At 47.5% G+C, this 7,197-nt stretch overlaps 1 long non-coding RNA gene across 1 annotated transcript; it reads right to left on the reverse strand.

Annotated features, from left to right (window-relative positions):
- Positions 1-2,034: 2,034 nt before the first annotated feature.
- LOC125941427 (uncharacterized) lies at positions 2,035-3,988 on the reverse strand. Its single transcript, XR_007464268.1, has 3 exons — positions 3,919-3,988; positions 3,183-3,337; positions 2,035-2,207 (listed from the first exon to the last, which is right to left on the reverse strand). It is a non-coding gene; the product is annotated as an uncharacterized LOC125941427 (long non-coding RNA).
- Between the last annotated feature and the right edge of the window lie 3,209 nt (positions 3,989-7,197).

Here is a 7,197-nt window from a genome sequence, read left to right on the forward strand (position 1 = left end):
TCCAAATTTCCGAAGTCACCACTACGGCGTGCCTCATAATCAGATCGTCGTTTTGGCACGTAAAACCCCATAATTTCATTTTCCGAAGATTCTTCGAGAAGGGTGGTGGCTCACGCTCGGGCTCGCCGTACACAGGGGTCTGAGAGGGTGTTTCGGCACACGCCCTCTCCTCCCTCTCGTTACCGTCTCCTTCGCATATCTTGTCGAAGCTTTTAGTCTCCGTTGATCGCGTCGGCTCTCGGTGGCGTATGCGCTCTCTCCCTCGGGCGAAGCTGACGCTGGGCCGGCTTGCTTGTTCGCTGGCTTGAGCGACGAGCGGCGCGCGCCTAGATTTAGCACACTTTTGTGACAATACTACTTCAATTATTAGACGTATTTATTATCGCTGTTTATTTCTTTGTCCTTTTCTATAGTAGGCGCATGATTACATCATCGTGCGCTGGTGATACTTCTCCCCTTCGGCACTATTCCAGACATCTGTTGAAGGGATTCATAGAGGCGTGAGCCATATTCATCTGCTTTGTCTGTGTACTCCTGCGATCGAAGAAGTTCTGTGCAATTGCCACCGAAGTATTTTTGCATACTACTCAAGTCACCTTCTTGAATAATCCTTTTTTTTTGTACATTCCCATTCCTAGCCTGCCCCTTAAAAGGAAGTACACTGCCTTTCGAGTTATTGGATAGCACTGCCTTTTTGATATCTTTCTTTCATGCATTGTAATTTCCCCCTGTTGTAGTTATTAATATCCTGCAATCAGTACTCATTTAAGGTCTAACTTTGTTGTATCTATACCGGTACTGTGGCCTTGGTTTTTACTGACTAGTTGCCCGTTTCTATTCCCGCCGCTGCCAATAGAGGTATAAAAAATAATATTTTACTTTCTGTTTCCTGAACATTGAAAGTTTCCCATCCGACGCCTCGTCGTACCCCTTCTTATGCATTTCGCGAAATTCTACCGAAATGAATAAACAAACTTTATACATTACATGGACTTCCTATGCTAGTCTACCTAGTACTCTTACATTGATTCCCAGATTTGACAGCGTTTCCATGCTGTAATTAAGGAGCGTGATTTGTTTCTATGCAACGTTCCCGTGGGTGCTGTCATGTTTGATCACATAGTTACACGACCATTACTTGCCTCAGTTACCTCCTTATTCACAACATGATGTGCATGACGCCCCGGGGCAGCTCAGCAAACCTCTGCTTGAGTGGATATCGTAGACGTAGACTGGGCGGACGACACGAAGCTTAGACCTCAGCTTTTGAGGACGTGTAGGCGCTTTCGCAGCATTTTGGACCTTGTCCAAACGATGCGAATAGTACATACGGTGCTTGTGCTATTGAAGCGGGACTAGACATAATTTACGAGATGTTCAAGCTTACCACTTCTGAATTAAATCAGGATCAGTGTATACCGCTCCTGGTTTTTTATTTGCCAATCACTTTGAAGCAGTAGCTTGCCATGCTCATGATTCAGCAACTTGCCTTGGTGTGGTCACTACCTGATGGTTAAGCTTCTGCATATTCGGTCACGGACGTGTTCAGTTGCTTTAAGTTTGTTCTTTCCACGCACAAGGATTGAAACGTCGATTCTTGAATATCGCAATGGCTTGTAAAGGCAAAGGCGTATTATCGCTAGTCACTCGCTTACTCTGTGGGTTATCACGAAAAAAAGCTGCGCCTATTAACTTATTATTGATAAAAGGACCACGGCCGCAGGATAAAAAAAGGCACCTTTCTTTTTATCCAGCGGCCGTGCAACGACGATAGAGTAGAGTCTGACTGGAAATTGGTTTGGTTGTGTAGATAGCACGTGACAAAAAATTGGAGGACGCTTAAGCTTCGCTTTTAAGAGTGGAACGCGATAGCATTCAAAGATCCCTGACGGCTTGTCACGCTTCCCGACAACTGCAGCTTAAGCAACCGTAATGGTTATCGGGAAACACTGGAAGCGAACGCTATGCACGAAGGCGATCTTTCTGGTAGAAACGCGGCCTCTTGCGTGAAGGTAGTTGCGTGAAGGCAGCGAAGGTAGTCCTCCTCCGCAGGCGAACTTGCATCGCTGAGTTTCTGACGGCAGCTGCCGCTCTTCAGTGATCGTATTTCACGCCATCTTGGGTCAAAGTGTATGTTCCACTTGGTGTGAGCCGCTCTTCAATGAACCTATTCACTATTGAACGGTCACTCGATACAGGCGTCTTACCTCCTAAATGGAAAGTAGCGAAGGTGGTCCCCCTCTACAAGCGAACTTCTGACGCTGAGTTTGTGACGGTAGCGGCCGCTCATCTATGATCTTATTTGACGCCATATTGGGTCAATGTGTATGTGCCACTTCTTATGAGCCGCTCTTCAACGAACCGATTCACTATTGCATGGCCATTCTATACAGGCGTCTTACCTACAAAATGGAAGGTAGCGAAGGTGGTCCTCCTCCACAAGCGAACTTGTGACGCTGAGTTTGTGACGGTAGCTGCAGCTCTTCAATGATCTTATTTGACGCCATATTGGGTCAATGTGTATGTGCCACTTGGTATGAGCCGCTCTTGAATGAACCAATTCAATATTGAACGGTCACTCGATACAGGCTTCTTACATCCTAAATAGAAGGTAGCGAAGGTGGTCCCCCTGCACTGGCGAACTTGTGTCGCTGAGTTTGTGGCGGTAGCTGCCGCTCTTCAATTATCTTATTTCACGCCATCTTGGGTGCAATGTGTATGTGCCACTTGATATAAGCTGCTCTTCAAAGAACCTATTCACTATTGAGCATTCACTCGATGCAGGCGTGTTACCTCCTAAATGAAAGGCACGAAGGTGGTCCTCCTCCACAGGCGAACTTATGACGCTGAGTTTGTGACGGTAGCTACCGCTCTTCAATGATCTTATTTGACGCCATATTGGGTCAATGTGTATGTGCCACTTGGTATGAGCTGCTCTTCAACGAACCCATTCACTATTGAATGGTCACTCGATACAGGCGTCTTTCCTCCTGAATGGAAGGTAGCGAAGGTGGTCCCCCTGCACAGGCGAACTTGTGTCGCCGAGTTTCTGACGGCAGCTGCCGCTCTTCAATTATCTTATTTCACGTCATCTTGGGTCAATGTGTATGTACCACTTGGTATGAGCCGCTCTTCAACGAACCCATTCACTATTGAACGGTCACTCGATACAGGCGTCTTACCTCCTAAAAGGAAGGTAGCGAAAGTGGTCCCCCTCCACAGGCGAACTTGTGTCGCTGAGTTTGTGACGGTAGCTGCCGCTCTTCAATTATCTTATTTCACGCCATCTTGGGTCAATGTGTATGTGCCACTTGGTATGAGCCGCTCTTCAATGAACCTATTCACTATTGAGCATTCACTCGATGCAGGCGTGTTACCTCCTAAATGGAAGGCAGCGAAGGTAGTTCTCCGCAGGCAAACTTGTGTCGCTGAGTTTGTGATGGTAGCTGCTGCTCTACAATGCTCTTATTTCACGCCATTTTTGGTGAATGTGTATGTGCCACTTTGTATGAGCCGCTCTTCAATAAACCTATTCACTATTGAACGGTCACTCGATACAGCGTCTTTCCCCCTGAATGGAACGTAGCGAAGGTGGTCCTCCTCCACAGGCGAACTTGTGTAGCTGAGTTTGTGACGGTAGCTGCCGCTCTTCAATGATCTTATTTCACGCCATATTGGGTCAATGTGCCTGTGCCACTTGGTATGAGCCGCTCTTCAATGAACATATTCACTATTGAACGGTCACTCGATAAAGGCGTCTTACCTCCTAAATGGAAGGTAGCGAAGGCGGTCCCCCTGCACAGGCGAACTTGCGTCGCTGAGTTTGTGACGGTAGCTGCCGCTCTTCAATGATCTTATTTGACGCCATATTGGGTCATTGTGTAGGTGCCACTTGGTATGAGCCGCTTTTGAATGAACCAATTCAATATTGAACGGTCACTCGATACAGGCTTCTTACCTCCTAAACGGAAGGCAGCGAAGGTAGTCCTCCTCCGCCGGCAAACTTGTGTCGCCGAGTTTTTGACGACAGTTGCGGCTATTCAATTATCTTATTTCACTCCATTTTGGGTCAGTGTGTATGTGCCACTTCTTATGAGCTGCTCTTCCACGAACCGATTCACTATTGAATGGTCACTAGATACAGGAGTCTTACCTCCTAAATGGAATGCAGCGAAGGTAGTCCTCCTCCACAAGCGAACTTGTGACGCTGAGTTTGTGACGGTAGCTGCCGCTCTTCAATGATCTTATTTCACGCCATATTGGGTCAATATGCATGTGCCACTTGGTATGAGCCGCTCTTCAATGAACCTATTCACTATTGAACGGTCACTCGATAAGGCGTCTTACCTCCTAAATGGAAAGTAGCGAAGGTGGTCCCCTTGCACAGGCGAACTTGTGTCGCCGAGTTTCTGACGGCAGCTGCCGCTCTTCAATTATCTTATTTCACGCCATCTTGAGTGCAATGTGTATGTGCCACTTGGTATGAGCCGCTCTTCTATGAACCTATTCACTATTGAGCATTCACTCGATACAGGCGTCTTTCTTCCTGAATGGAAGGCAGCGAAGGTGGTGTCCCAATACAGGCGAACTTGTGTCGCTGAGTTTGTGACGGTAGCTGCCGCTATTCAATGATCTTATTTCACGCCATATTGGGTCAATGTGCATGTGCCACTTGGTATGAGCCGCTCTTCAATGAACCTATTCACTACTGAACGGTCACTCGATACAGCGTCTTTCCTCCTGAATGGAAGGTAGCGAAGGTGGTCCTCCTCCACAGGCGAACTTGCGTCGCTGAGTTTGTGATGGTAGCTGCTGCTCTTCAATGATCTTATTTGACGCCATATTGGGTCATTGTGTAGGTGCCACTTGGTATGAGCCGCTCTTCAACGAACCGATTCACTATTGAGCATTCACTCGATGCAGGAGTGTTACCTCCTAAATGGAAGGCAGCGAAGGTGGTCCCCCTGCACAGGCGAACTTGCGTCGCTGAGTTTGTGATGGTAGCTGCCGCTCTTCAATTATCTTATTTCACGCCATCTTGGGTGCAATGTGTATGTGCCACTTGGTATGAGCCGCTCTTCAATGAACCTATTCACTATTGAGCATTCACTCGATGCAGGAGTCTTACCTCCTAAATGGAAGGCAGCGAAGGTGCTCCCCCTGCACAGGCGAACTTGCGTCGCTGAGTTTGTGATGGTAGCTGCCGCTCTTCAATTATCTTATTTCACGCCATCTTGGGTGAAATGTGTATGTGCCACTTGGTATGAGCCGCTCTTCAATGAACCTATTCACTATTGAGCATTCACTCGATGCAGGATTGTTACCTCCTAAATGGGAGGCAGCGAAGGTGGTCCCCCTGCACAGGCGAACTTGCGTCGCTGAGTTTGTGATGGTAGCTGCCGCTCTTCAATTATCTTATTTCACGCCATCTTGGGTGCAATGTGTATGTGCCACTTGGTATGAGCCGCTCTTCAATGAACCTATTCACTATTGAGCATTCACTCGATGCAGGAGTGTTACCTCCTAAATGGAAGGCAGCGAAGGTGGTCCCCCTGCACAGGCGAACTTGCGTCGCTGAGTTTGTGATGGTAGCTGCCGCTCTTCAATGATCTTATTTGACGCCATATTGGGTCATTGTGTAGGTGCCACTTGGTATGAGCCGCTTTTGAATGAACCAATTCAATATTGAACGGTCACTCGATATATAGTATATGTACTTTGGTCACTCGATATAGGCGTCTTACCTCCAAAATGGAAGGTAGCGAAGGTGGTCCTCCTCCACAAGCGAACTTGTGACGCTGAGTTTGTGACGGTAGCTGCGGCTCTTCAATGATCTTATTTGACGCCATATTGGGTCAATGTGTATGTGCCACTTGGTATGAGCCGCTCTTGAATGAACCAATTCAATATTCAACGGTCACTCGATACAGGCTTCTTACATCCTAAATGGAAGGTAGCGAAACTGGTCCCCCTCCACTGGCGAACTTGTGTCGCTGAGTTTGTGACGGTAGCTGCCGCTCTTCAATTATCTTATTTCACGCCATCTTGGGTGCAATGTGTATGTGCCACTTGGTATGAGCCGCTCTTCAATGAACCTATTCACTATTGAGCATTCACTCGATGCAGGAGTGTTACCTCCTAAATGGAAGGCAGCGAAGGTAGTTCTCCGCAGGCAAACTTGTGTCGCTGAGTTTGTGATGGTAGCTGCCGCTCTACAATGCTCTTATTTCTCGCAATTTTTGGCCAATGTGTATGTGCCACTTTGTATGAGCCGCTCTTCAATAAACCTATTCACTATTGAACGGTCCCTCGATAAAGGCGTCTTTCCTCCTGAATGGAATGTAGCGAAGGTGGTCGCCCTCCACAGGCGAACTTGTGTCGCTGAGTTTGTGACGGTAGCTGCCGCTCATCAATGACCTTATTTGACGCTTATTGGGTCAATGTGTATGTGCCACTTGATATGAGCCGCTCTTGAATGAACCAATTCAATATTGAACGGTCACTCGATACAGGCTTCTTACCTCCTAAATGGAAGGCAGCGAAGGTAGTCCTCCTCCGCCGGCAAACTTGTGTCGCCGAGTTTTTGACGACAGTTGCGGCTATTCAATTATCTTATTTCACTCCATCTTGGGTCATTGTGTATGTGCCACTTCTTATGAGCCGCTCTTCAACGAACCGATTCACTATTGAATGGTCATTCGATACAGGCGTCTTACCTCCAAAATGGAAGGTAGCGAAGGTGGTCCTCCTCCACAAGCGAACTTGTGACGCTGAGTTTGTGACGGTAGCTGCGGCTCTTCAATGATCTTATTTGACGCCATATTGGGTCAATGTGTAGTGTGCCACTTGGTATGAGCCGCTCTTGAATGAACCAATTCAATATTCAAACGGTCACTCGACACAGGCTTCTTACATCCTAAATGGAAGGTAGCGAAACTGGTCCCCCTCCACTGGCGAACTTGTGTCGCTGAGTTTGTGACGGTAGCTGCGCTCTTCAATTATCTTATGTCACGCCATCTTGGGTGCAATGTGTATGTGCCACTTGGTATGAGCCGCTCTTCATGAACCTATTCACTATTGAGCATTCACATCGATGCAGGAGTGTTACCTCCTAAATGGGAAGGCAGCGAAGGTAGTTCTCCGCAGGCAAACTTGTGTCGCTGAGTTTGTGATGGTAGCTGCCGCTCTACAATGCTC

This window comes from Dermacentor silvarum, chromosome 11, assembly GCF_013339745.2.
Source record: "Dermacentor silvarum isolate Dsil-2018 chromosome 11, BIME_Dsil_1.4, whole genome shotgun sequence".
Classification (NCBI taxonomy): domain Eukaryota; kingdom Metazoa; phylum Arthropoda; class Arachnida; order Ixodida; family Ixodidae; genus Dermacentor; species Dermacentor silvarum.